The sequence below is a fragment of the Pongo pygmaeus genome, chromosome 18 (genome assembly GCF_028885625.2).
Source record: "Pongo pygmaeus isolate AG05252 chromosome 18, NHGRI_mPonPyg2-v2.0_pri, whole genome shotgun sequence".
NCBI classification, from domain to species: Eukaryota; Metazoa; Chordata; class Mammalia; order Primates; family Hominidae; genus Pongo; species Pongo pygmaeus.
In genome coordinates, this window is record NC_072391.2 from 3537451 (window position 1) to 3552731 (window position 15281).

At 42.1% G+C, this 15281-nt stretch overlaps 1 pseudogene; it reads right to left on the reverse strand.

Moving 5' to 3' along the window:
- Positions 1–99: 99 nt before the first annotated feature.
- On the reverse strand, positions 100–858 carry LOC129016342 (large ribosomal subunit protein uL30-like 1; annotated as a pseudogene).
- Between the last annotated feature and the right edge of the window lie 14423 nt (positions 859–15281).

Genomic DNA, 15281 nt, shown 5'->3' on the forward strand with positions numbered 1-15281 from the left:
AATAGTCTCCGAAGTTACTTGATAAAAAAAATCTCAAAAAAACAAAAACACATGCTTTCACTTCATTGATAAAAATTTACTGCAGTTTGGCACCTGGGTCTAGTTCAGCTGGCAGATTAGCTGATTGATGCATTCACCCCGATAGCCAGATGTGCCCATCTCCTTGAGGAAGCCCACTGTATTTTTGGTGGCATGATGGGCCACTGAGAGGTGGAAAGGGCGCAAGAACCATGAGATCTCCTGGAAATGCTTCCCTGGGAAGGCAATTTCATGAATGAGGTCTTCCAAGCAAATGACACCAAACTTCTCCAGGTGCTCCTCAATCACTGTGTTGTCTGTCAGAGGGATTGTCTTCTTATTGACCTTGGCTTGTCCATGTTTCAGAATGAGTTCCTGGACAGACTTCAGATTTGGAAATCCCCAGATCACATAAGGTTCCACTATACGCAGCATTTTTAGGTTCTGGGGGGTGACTTTTACAAAGACACCACTAAAAATTTTCTTCAGATGAAGTCTTGCAATGGCTCTCTGCACCAGTAGACTCACGCCATCAATTCTTTTGATGCATACAACAAAGGCCAAGGAATGTTTATCTGGCAATTCCAAGGCACGAGGTTTCATTTCTAGTCATCTGAGACACACCTTGTCACATTTCTGCCACCAGGAATCATGTAGGAATGATTCCAGTCCCTTAAACCTGAGCCCTTTTCCTTTCCGCTGCTCCTTCTTTGCCAAAAGTGCCTGCTTTGCCTGAGTGGCTTTGAGGACTTGATAAGCCTTCCTCTTTTTCAGGAGATTTTCTGGAACCAAAAGGATTTTTCTTTGCTCTTGCTCTGCCATCTTTCTAGTGTTGCAGCTGCTGATCCTTACTGTTGAATTTTTAAAACCAATAGATATACTTCCAACATAATTTTCACACTAAGCATTTGTCCATGATTTGTACAATCAACTGAATGATTTCAAAGCATTTGAAACAATCAAAAAGTAAAAGATCTTTACTGTTCACAAAGACAAAATTAAATATTTGTAGCATTAGAAAAATTCCTAAAATATTTAGTAGCATAGGGAACAACAGCTTGTTACACAGAGGAGTTAGGAAAAAAATTTTTTTATTTTATTTTTTGGAGACAGAGCCTCACTCTATCCCCCAGGCTGGAGTGCAATTGCTCACTGCAACCTCCACCTCCCTGGTTCAAGCAATTCTCGGGCCTCATGCTTCCCAAGTAGCTGGGACCACAGGTGTGCACCACCACACCTGGCTAATTTTTTGTATTTTAATAGAGGCAGGGTTTCACCATGTTGCCCAGGCTGGTCTTGAACTCCTGAGCTCAGGCAATTCACCTACATAGCAGAGTTAATAGATTGGCAAAGGCCATTGAGTTGAGGAAAGCACATTATGATGCATCAGCCTCGTGTTCTGGGACCAAATCAAAGTACTCACTCTACTGAATTGACCAAGCAACCATGAGAAAAATATCTAACTAAACTGCTCAGTGTTGTAATGGATTTCTCTCTGCGTATGTTTGTTTTATATATATTTTAGAGATGGGAGTCTTGCTATGTTGCCCAGGCTGGCCTTGAACTCCTGGACTCAAGTGATCCTTCTGCCTAAACCTCCCCAAATCTGGAACTACAGGTGCATGCCATCACACCTAGCTCCTACACACACACATACACACACACACACACACACACACACACATATATATATATACCTACATATACATATATATATATACCTACATATACATACATATGCTTACCTCAAATATGTTGCAGGTTTGGTTCCAGGCCCATGCAATAACATGAATATCACAATGAAGTGAGTCACACAAATTTTTTGGTTTCCCAGTACATATAAAAAAGTTATATTTACACTGTACTGTAGTCTTTTTTATTTTTCAATTTTGTATTGTATTGTGTTTTATGTTTTGAGACAGAACCTCACTCTGTCACCCAGACTGTAGTGCAGTGGCATGATCTCAGTTCCCTGCAACCTCTGCCTCCCAGGTTCAAGTGATTCTTTTGTCTCAGCCTCTGAAGTAGCTGGGATTACAGGCACCTGCCACCACACCCAGCTAATTTTTGTATTTTTAGTAGAGACGGGGTTTCACCATCTTGGCCAGGCTGGTCTTGAACTCCTGGCCTCAACCGATCAGCCACCCTCAGCCTCCCAAAGTGCTGGGATTACAGGCATGAGCCACTGTGCCCAGCCTATTTACTTATTTTTTAATAGAGATGGGGGTCTCACTATGTTGCCCAGGCTGGTCTCAAACTCCTGGGTTTAAGTGATCCTCCTGCCTTGGCTTCCCAAAGTGCTGGGATTACGAGTGTGAGCCATTACACCTGGCCTGTAGTATAGTCTTTAAGGGTGTAATTGCATTATGTCTAAAAAAACAATATATATATATACCTTAATTTAAAAATATTGGCATGGAGATACGAAGTGAGCATGTGCTGTTGGAAAAATGGCAGCGATAGACTTGCTCAAAACAGGCTTGCCACAAACCTTCAATTCATAAAAAATACAATATCTGTGAAGTGCCATAAAGTAAGGCACAATAAAATAAGGTATGCCTGTATATTAATACATATGTGAATACACTCTATGGATACCTATATTTCATACAGGTAGATATCTTAAGTGTATATATTTTTAAATATTAAGATGTTTTTCACTATGTTTTTGCTTTGTTGGTGTAAAAGGGAAAAAATGTAAAAATATAAAATATTTCTCAAATTGCCATGCTAAATGAGGCATGTAGGTACCTGATGTGAGTATTAGTGATGGAGATTATCTCCAAAGCATGGAGGTATTATACTGCAAGAGTACTCAAGTGCATTTTTTTTTTTTTTTTTAGACAGTCTCACTCTGTTGCCCAGGCTGGAGTGCAGTGGTGCGATCTCGGCTCACTGCAAGCTCTGCCTGCTGGGTTCAAGCGATTCTCCTGCCTCAGTCTCCTGAGTAGCTGGGATTACAGGTGCGCGCCACCAAGCCTGGCTAATTTTTTTATTTTTAGTAGAGACAGGGTTTCACCATGTTGGTCAGGCTGGTCTTAAACTCCAGACCTCGTGATCGGCCCGCCTCGGCCTCCCAAAGTGCTGGGATTACAGGCGTGAGCCACTGTGCCTGGCTCAAGTGCATTCTTATGATGACAGCCTGGGACGCCCAGAACAAACCCAGCACTCACCCTACACCAGGCAAAATGATGCCTTTCTTTTGGAAGTAAATACACTCTCCAAAATGAAGCACATTACACTCTCAAAACCATTCCCATCCACACCAGACACTGCCTTAAGGAAATCTTCCACCTGTACAGACCATCCAGGTCCCTGATCTCTGACCACAGCTTCACACCTCTATTGCAGTTTTAGAAGATATGGTTATTGCCCTCTGTTCTATTCTACTAGAAGCTTTACACATGGGGAGTGTAGCAGACATTTGTTGACTGCCTCCTAACATGCATTTCACCCTTTTTCCTCTCTGTCAATCCTGATTCCATTTGGAGATCTGAGAGGTTCCTGATCCTGGTTTCCAGGAATGGAGAATGTGACCTAACCTCAGTAAGAGAAAGATTCTGCCCCCTTGGTTAGACAGTGGCTCAGGGTTAGGCATATGGCCTTGAGCTGGTCCTATTGGGACTTTTCTTGGAGTTGCTAGAACAAATCCAGCTCTTGCTGGATGACGCATGTAACCCAGTAGCTGTTCACAATCTTCTTGAAACCGGGAGATATATGAGCCTTAGGATGAAACCAGCATCATAGAAAGCAGAATAGAGTGATAGAAATTCAGTCCTTGGTAACATCAGTGAGCTATAGGATCAAGCATCACCTCATACCTAGAACTGTCCAGTACTTTTCAGCTACGTGAATCTATACATTCCCTTTATTGTTCAAGCCAATGTGAATTGGGGTTTCTGTTAATTGTAACCAAAATAATTCTAATAAATACACAGAGTAATAACTGATTTAAAATAATATATATAGGAAATGCACAATCCTTTTATAGGTACCCACTTAGAGGTTTTTCTTATGGAAGTTATCAAACATATATATAATTATAAAGAGAATAGTATAATGAACCCCCTCTAGGCCTTAAAAATCACCAACATTTTGCCAATCTTGTTTCATTTATCCCCTCCAGTTTTTTTATTTTTTGCATTTAGAGGGTTGTTGGTTTGCTTTGGAGTATTTTAAAGTAAATCTCAGACATTCTAACATTTCACCATTAAATAGTTCAGTTTGTAAGTGATAATTCTTAACAGTCTCTGCCCTAAACCATCTTTGAGGAACAGTTCCTACTCAGTGGAGGACCTCTCTCCCATAGGAGCAAAGGTCATTGAGAACGCAGGAGCTGCCTTTCCCTTCCCCAGAGGGTGACCAAAACTTTACTGACAACTTCTCAAGATGGCTTTGTAAGAGGACTCTCTTGACCTCCTCCTTGGAGTATCCGTTTATGAGAACACCAGGCATCCTAGATGCCTCGTAATGAGAGTGGTCTGGAAGGGATACTAGATGACTGTAGTAATCCCTGGAGCAAGTTATTAATAACTTGAAACTAAGTAATCTACTCCTGCACTTTTAACAAGCCCCAGAGTGCTTCATTCATTAAGAGTTCAGTGGCATCAGTTAATTGTCAGTTTCCTGAAAGCCTACTGAACAAAAAACTAACAATAATTACACTTTGAACTCCCCAGGAGTTCAAAGTGCCCTCAGAAGAGTTTCTCATTTACTCACTTGCATTGGCTTTAATTTCTTTTTCTTGAAACAATGTGTAAATAAATATTCAAAGCATTAAATTTCATTATAGTTCACCTCCCTCTTAGTAAACCTGCTTGATTTTATTTCATTTTAATTAGCATTTGACCACCCCATTTGGGTAACTTCTAAGAAGAAAAATAGACCTCAAAATTTAATATCCCTATTCTACTTTCTTCCTCATTTGTTATCATGCTTCCTCGTAATGAGGAATTTTCTCTCCTTTCCCTTGGTTAGTGTTCCTTCCTTACCTTGTCTGTCTGGAGTTTTTCTAAAGTAGTTACTCTATACTTTAACACCCAGTGTCCTGATAGTCAAGAAGTGTGCTACAAACTGCTGTGAAAGATCCTTTATGGCCGGTTAATACTTGCCATAATTTATCAGTGTGGTTTTATAAAAACATACTTAGCCAAACAAGAGTTCTTTGCAACCAGAATTCCTCGTGCCATAAACTACTGTTTATTACCTTCTGCAGTTCTCAAATCAACACTTAAATTAACTTGCTGACAAAAATTCATTCTGTTCTTATCTCTGCCTAAGGATTACTCCGCCTAAGTTTACTCCCTAAAACTTTTTGAAAGTTATGTACTCTGTGTGCTCATTCATTCTTTCAACATTGGGAAGATATTTATTGGTCACTTTTTATGTATCAGCCTGTCAAAACTGTGAGGCAGGAAAAAAACCAAAAACCTAGCACCTGTCTCCTGGGAGGACAATGTAAGCTTGGGTAGGTAGCCAGACTAGGATGGAGAGCAGAAAACAACTGGTGTAGGAAATTGGCTCCCCTTTGGGGTTCTGTGCTCACCCTCCCTCTCCTTATCCCAACAACTCTCTTGAAAAGAACATACCCAAATCAGAAGCATACCATGTTAACTGAAGGCAGGGTCCCTGGTGGAGCAATGACAAACAGGGTTGACAAATGGGAAGAGTTCAAGCCCAGAGAGTGTTGCCAGGAGTACTGTGCTCTGAGGGTGTTGCCCCACGCCCTGTCTAAACTTGCCCGGTGGAGCACAGCTGGGGCCTGACCTTTGGTCTTTCCTTCACTCACTTTATCACCAAGGTAGCTGATGTGCACAGGGAATAGTAAACACAACACACGAAATAAAACAGTTGGGCAGACTAGGAAAATTAATTAATTAATTAATTAATTAATTTGAGGCAGGGTCTCGCTTTGTTGCCCAGGCAGGAGTACAATGGCATCATCTTGGCTCACTGATGGAGCCAAAGGGATGGGAGGGAAGACACACATACACACACACACACACACACACACACACACACACACACAAAGCTTAGCTATGGAGCAGGAAGAAGAAATGGAAACATTCTGCCTGCATTTGTGTGAGAAGGAGTATCAGAAAGGAGAGAAAAACAAACAATAATTAATATAGAAAATATCTGAAGAATGACCAAGAATGTCCCAGGATTAAAGACAAAAGAACACCACGAAAAGAGTTGATAGGATAGATAAGAATAAAGGCCAAAAAGGGGGAAAAACATGCATACCTAGAAACATTACAGTAAATTATTATTATTATTATTTTGAGACAGAGTCTCGTTCTGTCACCCAGGCTGGAGTGCAGTGGCACGATCTCAGCTCACTGCAAGCTCTGCCTCCCAGGTTCACGCCATTCTCCTGCCTCAGCCTCCTGAGTAGCTGGGACTACAGGCGCCTGCCACCACGCCCAGCATATTTTTGTATCTTTAGTAGAGGCGGGGTTTCACCGTGTTAGCCAGGATGGTCTCGGTCTCCTGACCTTGTGATCCGCCCACCTCGGCCTCCCAAAGTGCTGGGATTACAGGCGTGAGCCACGGCGCCTGGCCTTTTTTTTTTTTTTTGAGATGGAGTCTCACTCTGTTGCCCGGGCTGGAGTGCAGTGGCGCGATCTCGGCTCACTGCAACCTCTGCTTCCCGGGTTCAAGTGTTTCCCTGCCTCAGCCTCCTGAGTAGCTGGGATTACAGGTGCCCGCCACCATGTCTGGCTAATTTTTGTATTTTTAGTAGAGATGGGGTTTCACCATATTGACCAGGCTGGTCTCGAACTCCTGACCTTGTGATCTGCCTACCTCAGCCTCCCAAAGTGCTGGGATTACAGGCAAGAGCCACCGCGCCTGGCCTTAAAATTTAACAACATCAAAGAAAAAGTGTGTTTTTTTGTTTGTTTTTTGTTTTGTTTTGTTTGTTTTGTTTTCAGATGGAGTCTCGCTCTGTTGCCCAGGCTGGAGTGCAGTGGTGAGATCTCGGCCCACTGCAAGCTCTGCCTTCCAGGTTCACGCCATTCTCCTGCCTCAACCTCCCGAGTAGCTGGGAGTATAGGCGCCCTCCACCAAGCCCAGCTAATTTTTTGTATTTTTTTTTTCTTTTTTAGTAGAGACGGGGTTTCATCCTGTTATCCAGGATGATCTCGATCTCCTGACCTCGTGATCCACCCGCCTCAGCCTCCCAAAGTGCTGGGATTACAGACGTGAGCCACCATGCCTGGCCGATTATAAGACTTTTTCTAAAGCTACATTAATCAAAATAGTGTGGTATTTGTAAAGGGATAGACACATAGATCAATGGAACAGAATGGAGAGTCCAGAAATAGACCCGCATAGATATAGCCAATTAGTTTTACATAGGTAACTTTTTTTTGCCTTGTGAACCATCATAATCTTTATTTTTTTATTGATACATAATATATGTGTGTATGTGATGATTGAATACATTCATATGATGTGTAAACATCAAATGAGAGTAATTAGTATATCTATCACATTAAATATTTATCTTTTCTTTATGCTAAGAACATTTCAATTATTCTCTTCTAGCTATTTATTTTTACTTTTTAGAGACGGGGTCTTATTTTGTAGGCATGCAGTGGCACAATCACAGCTCACTGCCGTTTCAAATTCCTGGGCTCAAGAGATCATCCTGCCTCAACCTCCTGAGTGGCTAGGACTACAGGTGTGCACCACTAGGCCCAGCTAATTTGTAATTAAAATTTTTTTTTTTTTTTTTTGTAGAGACAGGGTCTTGCCATGTTGCCCAGGGTGGTCTTGAATTCCTGGACTCAAGTCATCCTCCTGACTCAGCCTCCCAAAGAGCTGGGATTACAGACGTTTTCTAGCTATTTTGAAAAGTGTAATCGATTATTGTTGACTATAGTCACCTTAGTGAACACTAGTTCTTATTTTTTTATTATAGTCACCTATTGAACACTAGTTCTTATTTTTTCTACCTAACTATATATTTGTACCAATTAATCAACCTCTTTTTATCCTCCCCCCGACTACCCTTCCTGGCCTCTGCTAACCTTCTCAGGCTTCATGAGATCCACTTTATTAGCTCCCACGTGTGAGTGAAAACATGTGATATTTGTGTTTCTATGTTTGACTTATTTCACTTAAAGTAATGACTTTCAGTTCCATCTGTGATGCTACAAATGACAAGATTTTTATTCTTTTTTATGGCTGAATAATCTATTGCATATATATATATATTATATATATATACACACATATACATACACCACATTTTCTTTATCCATTCATCCATTGATGGACGCTTAGGTTGGTTTCACATTTTGGCTTTTATGAATAGTGTTGCAATAAACATGGGAATTCAGATATCTCTTCAATATATTGACTTCCTTTCTTTTGAATATATATCCAGTAGTGGAATTGCTAGATCACATGGTAGTTTTATTTTTAGTTTTTTTGAGGAACTTCCAACAGTTTTCCATACTGGCTGTACTAATTTACATTCCCAACAACAGCGTACAGGGGTTCACCTTTCTCCACATCCTCGCCAGCAGCTGTTATTTTCTGTCTTTTTAAATTAAAGCCATTTTTAACTGGGGTGAGATATATCTCACTGTGGTTTTGATTTGCATTTCTCTGATGATTAGTGATATTGAACATTTTTTCATATGCCTGTAGGCCATATTTATGTCTTCATTTGAGAAATGTGTATTCGGATCTTTTGCCCATTTTCTAATTGGTTTTTTTTTTGCTATTGAGTTGTTTGAGTGCCTTATATTATTGTTTTTTAGTTTCTTGTCAGAAGGAGAGTTTACAAATATATATATGTATATATATGTGTATATATATATATATATATATATATATTTTTTTTTTTTTTTTTTTTGAGACGGATTCTCCCTCTGTCACCCAGGCTGGAGTGCAGTGGCATGATCTCGGCCCACTGCAAGCTCCGCCTCCCGGGTTCGCGCCGTTCTCCTGCCTCAGCCTCCCCAGTAGCTGGGACTACAGGCACCCACCACCGCACCCGGCTAATTTTTTGTATTTTTAGTAGAGACGGGGTTTCATCGTGTTAGCCAGGATGGTCTCAATCTCCTGACGTCGTGATCCGCCCGGCTCGGCCTCCCAAAGTGCAGGGATTACAGGCGTGGGCCACCGCGTCTGGCCAAGTTTACAAATATTTTCTATGGGTTATCTCTTCACTTTATTGTTTCCTTTGATGTACAAAAGATTTTTAGTTGGATGTAATTCGTTTGTCTTGTTGCCTGTGCTTTTGAGATCTTACACCAAAATATCTTTGCCCAGACCAATGTCCTGGAGCATTTTCCCCATGATTTCTTCTAGTAATTTCATAGTTTCAGGTCTTAGATTTAAATCTTTAATCCATTTTGAGTTGATTTTTGTATATGGTGAGAGATAGGGGGCTAGTTTTATTATTGTACCTATGTATATCCACTTTCCCAAGCACCATTTACTGAAGAGATTGTCCTTTCCCCATTACATATTCTTTTTTTTGCCGGGGGGACAGGGTCTCACTCTGTCACCCAGGCTAGAGTGCAGTGGCGCAATCTTGGCTCACTGCAACCTTCTCCTCCTGGACTTGGGTTATCTTCCTACCTCAGCCTTCTGAGTAGCTGGAACTACGCGCGTGTCCCACCATGCTTTGCTTTTTTTTGAGACGGAGTATCGCTCTCTCCCCAGGCTGAAGTGCAGTGGTGCAATTTCAGCTCACTGCAACCTCCGCCTACCGGGTTCAAGTGATTCTCCCGCCTCAGCCTCCCGAGTAGCTGGGACTACAGGCACGCACCACCACGCCTAGCTAATTTTTGTATTTTTAGTAGAGACAGGGTTTCACCATGTTGGCCAGGATGGTCTCGATCTCTTGACCTTGTGATCCGCCCACCTCGGCCTCCCAAAGTGCTGGGATTACAGGCTTGAGTCACCTCAGCACAACCTGCTAATTTTTTTTAAGTTTTTGTACAGACAGGGTTTTACCATGTTGCCCAGGCTGGTCGTGAACTCCTGGACTCAAGCAGTCTGCCCAACTCAGCCTCCCAAAGTGCAGGTGTTGGGAGGCCGAGCTGGGAAGATTGCTTGAGTCTAAACTATTCCCAAAGTACAGGGATTACAGGCATGAGCCACCATGCCCAGCCTTCCCATTGTGTATTCTTGACACCTTTGTTGAAAATGAGTTGGTTATAAATGCATGGATTTATATCTGTGTTCTCTATTCTGCTCCATTGGCCTATGTGTCTGTTTTTATGCCAGTACCATGCTGATTTGGTTATTATAGCTTTGTAGTATACTTTGAAGAAAGCTAGCGTGATGCTTCCACTTTGTTCTTTTTTTTTTTTTTTAAGACGGAGTCTCACTCTTGTTGCCCAGGCTGGAGTGCAATGGCTCGATCTCGGCTCACTGCAACCTCCGCCTCCCGGGTTCAAGTGATTCTCCTGCCTTAGCCTCCCCAGTAGCTGGGATTATAGGTGTGTGCCACCATGCCTGGCTAATTTTTATATTTTTAGTAGAGACGGGGTTTCACCATGTTGGCCAGGCTGGTCTCAAGCTCCTGACCTCAGGTGATCTGCCCGCCTCAGCCTCCCAAAGTGCTGGGATTACAGGCGTGAGCCACCATGCCTGTCTCCACTTAGTTGTTTATACTCAGGATTACTTTTACTATTAGGGGTCTTTTGTGGGTCTGTATAACTTTTAGGATTTTCTTATTTCTGTGAATAATGTCATTGGCATTTTGATAGAGATTGCATTGAATCTGTAAATTGCTTTGTGTAGTATTGTCATTTTAACAATTTTAAATCTTCCAATACATGAATATGGAATATGTTTCCATTTTTTGGTGTGTATGCTCTTCAGTGTCTTTCACCAGTGTTTTATAGTTATCTTTGTATAATCTTTTACTTGTTTGGTTAAATTGATTCCTAGGTATTATATATTATTTGAAGCTGTTGCAAGTGGGATTGCTTTCTTTATTTCTTTTTCATTTTTCAGATTGTGTGTTATTGGCATATATAAATGCTACTGCTTTTTTTTTTTTTTTTTTTTTTTTTTTATTTGAGATTGAGTCTTGCTCTATTGCCCAGGCTGGAGTGCAGTAGCGCATTATTGGCTCACTGCAACCTCCACCTCCTGGGTTCAAGCGAGTCTTATGCCTCAGCCTCCCCAGTAGCTGGGATTACAGGCCCCCGCCACCACATCCAGCTAATTTTTGTATTTTTAATAGAGATGAGGTTGCACCATGTTGGCAAGACTGGGCTACTACTTTTTATTTTGATTTTGTATCTACCAGCTTTACTGATCTTGCTTATTAGTTCTAAACATTTTTTTGTGGAGTCTTTAGGTTTTTCTAAATATAAGATCATGTCATGTGCAAACAAGACTAACTTCGCTTCTTCCTTTCTAATTTGGAGGCCCTTTATTTCTTTCTTTTTGCCTAATTACTCTGGTCAGGATTTCCAGTATTATGATGAAGACAAGTGGTAAAAGCGGATATGCTTGTCTTATTCCAAGTCTTAGAGGAAAGGCTTTCACTTTTTCCCCATATCAATATGATGTTAGCTGTGGGTTTGTCATATATGGACTTTATTATTTTGAGGTGTATGCCTTCTATACCTAGGTGGTGAGAGTTTTTATCATAAAGAGATGTTGAATTATGTCAAATGCCTTTTCAGAAACTATTGAAATGATAATATGGTTTTTATTCTTGGTTCTGTTAATATGATGCATTATGTTTATTGATTTGTATAAGTTGAACCCTCCTTGCATCCCTGGGATGAATCCCACTTGATCATGGTGAACGATCTTTTTAATGTGTTATTGAGTTTGGTTTGCTAACATTTTATTGAGAATTTTTGTATTCATCAGGACTATTGGCCTGTAGTTTTCTTTTTCTTTCTTTCTTTCTTTTTTTTGAGATGGAGTCTCGCTCTGTTGCTCAGGCTGCAGTGCAGTGGCGTGATCTTGGCTCACTGCAACCTCTGCCTCCTGGTTTCAAGCAATTCTCCTGCCTCAGCCTCCTGAGTAGCTGGGACTACAGGCACTTGCCACCATGCCTGGCTAATTTTGTGTTTTTAGTAGAGACGGAGTTTCACCATGTTGACCAGGCTGGTCTTGAACTCCTGACCTCAGGTGATCTGACTGCCTCAGCCTCCCAAAGTGCTAGGATTACAGGTGTGAGCTACCGCACCCGGCCTTAGTTTCTTTTTCTTTTTTTTTTTCTATTTTCTTTTTTTTGAGACAGAGTTTCGCTCTTGTTGCCCAGGCTGGAGTGCAATGGCATGATCTCCGCTCACCGCAACCTCCGTCTCCCAGGTTCAAGCGATTCTTCTTCTTCAGCCTCCCGAATAGCTGGGATTATAGGCATGTGCCACCACACCTGGCTAATTTTGTAATTTTAGTAGAGACGGGGTTTCTCTATGTTGGTCAGGCTGGTCTCGAACTCCCGACCTCAGGTGATCCTCCCATTTTGGCCTCCCAAAGTGCTGGGATTACAGGCGTGAGGCACTGCGCCTGGCCCATGCCTGGCTAATTTTTTGTATTTATAGTAGAGACAGAGTTTCGCCATGTTGGTCAGGCTGGTCTCGAACTCCTGACCTCAGGTGATCCAGCTGCCTCAGCCTCCCAAAGTGCTAAGATTACAGGCGTGAGCCATTGTGTCCAGGCTTTTTTTTTTTTTTTTTGAGACGGAGGCTTGCTCTGTCACCCAGGCTGGAGTGCAGTGGTGCAATCTCGGCTCACTGCAACCTGCACCTCCTGGATTCAAGCAATTCTCATGCCTCAGCCTCCCGAGTAGCTGGGATTACCAGTGAGGGGCACCACGCCCAGCTAATTTTTTAATTTTTAAATTTTTTTTTTGTTTTTAATAGAGACGGGGTTTCACCATGTTGCCTGGGCTCGTCTCGAACTCCTGAGCTCAGGCAATCCGCCTGCCTCAGCCTCCCAAAGTGCTGGGATTACAAGCATGGACCGCCACGCCCATCCCTGACTGTGTATTTTAAAATAGCCTGTCTCTCCTCTGCTTGATCCATTCTGCTGTTGAGAGTCTCTAATGAAAATTTTAATTCGGTAAGTGTTATTTCTCATTTCCAAGATTCCTGTTTGATTTTTTTAAAATTACCTCAATCTTTTTGTTATATTTCTCAGATACATTTTTGAATTGTTTTCCTAATTATCTTGATGACCACTGAGTTTCCTTAGAAATGCTATTTTGAATTCTGGGTCAGAGAGCTCACATATTGCTATCTTGTTAGGGACAGTCCTGGTCCCATCCTTTGTCCATTCATGAAGGTCAGGTTTCCCTGTTTGCTGTTGATTCTTGTGGATGTCTATCTGTCTTTGCATTGAAGGATTAGTTATTTATTCTGGTCTTCTCTGTCTGGCTTGCTTTGATTTTCATCGAATATGTTTTCTTAGGGATTCTTTGTAATTTGTCTGTTGAATTTATTTCTCCCCCATGCCTCCCCACAAGCTGCCCCCAACCCTAGGTAGGTCACTGTGTCCTTTTTGGCAGTAGACGGTGCCTTAAGCCCAGGTTTGCCTTGGCTCTAGTGAATGATTGGAGCACTGACCTTTCTGAATGGGGAAGTTCCCAAAGGGCTTATCCCAGTAGTGTGGGAAGGCTGGCTAAGGTTTGGGTCCAGAGGACCTGTGGAATGCATTTCCTACAGCATGGTGCAGCTAAGCAATCACTCTGATTTGGTGTCTCCTTTGACTGAGTTACACAGCAGAGATTTCAGGGTTGGGAATGGTAGTTTCACTTACCCTCTTTGACTCTGGCAATTCTCGGATATTTCTCCCTTAAGGCACTCATGATGCTTCCTGTGTGTTGAGAAAAGGACAGGTCTCCTGCCAGGGGACCCAAGATGGTGAGGAAGCTGGTTGTCCACCTTGATCTCATATCTTCCAGTGTAGAAACCATGAGTTGGGGGAAATTTTTCCATGTGTTTGGTGCTGGGCAGATTGGGGGAAAGGGGCATCATGCATATGGAATTCTGATTCTCTTGTTTTTGGTTTTCTGTGGGGCTGGACAGGAGTCAAGTATAGGCAACTTTTTTTTTTTTTTTTTTTTTTGAGACGGAGTCTTGCTCTGTCGCCCCGGCTGGAGGGCAGTGGCATGATCTCGGCCCACTGCAAGCTCCGCCTTCTGGGTTCATGCCATTCCCCTGCCTCAGCCTCCCATGTAGCTGGGACTACAGGCGCCCGCCACCACGCCCAGCTAATTTTTTGTATTTTTAGTAGAGACGGGGTTTCACGTGTTAGCCAGGATGGTCTCGATCTCCTGACCTCGTGATCCGCCCGCCTCGGCCTCCCAAAGTGCTGGGATTACAGGCTTGAGCCACCGCACCCGGCCTAGGCAACTTTTTAAATAAGATGATATTCACATAAAATAAAATTAACCATTTTAAGTGAACAATTTAATGACATTTAGTACATACACAATGTTGTTTAACCACCAGCTTCATCTAGTTCCAAAGTATTTTAATCACCTTGAAAGAAATTCCTTATTTGTTAGGTAATTAACTCCCTGTTTTCCCCTCCCCACAGTCCTTGGAAACCACAAATCGGCCTTTTGGTCCTATGGATTTAAATATTCTGAATAATAAACATAAATGGAATTACACAATATGTGACCTTTTGGGTCTGGCTTCTCTCATTTAGCCTAATATTTTTCAGGCCCGTCTACATTGTAGCATGTATCAGTACTTTATTCATTTTTGGGCTGAATAATGTTCTATAGCATTTCAATCTACTACAATTTGTTTATCCAGTCATCTGTTGATGAACATTAGTTTTTTTTTTTCATCTTTTGGCTAAATGAATAGTGTTGCTATAAATATGCATGTACATGTTTGAGTACCTGTTTTCAATTCTTTTGGGTATATAACTTGGAGTGGAATTGTGGGGTTGTATGGTAATTCTGTTTATTTTTTGAGAAACTGCCAAACTGTTTTCTACAGTGGCTGAACCATTTTACTTTTTGTTTTTGAGACGGAGTCTCGGTCTGTCGCCCAGGCTGGAGTGCAGTGGTGCAATCTCAGCTCACTGCAAGCTCTGCCTCCCGGGTTTACGCCATTCTCCTATCTCAGCCTCCCAAGTAGCTGGGACTACAGGCGCCCACGAGTACGCCCGGCTAATTTTTTGTATTTTTAGTAGAGACGGGGTTTCACCGCGTTAGCCAGGATGGTCTCGATCTCTTGACCTCGTGATCCACCCGCCTTGGCCTCCCAAAGTGCTGGGATTACAGGCGTGAGCCACCACACCCGGCCCCA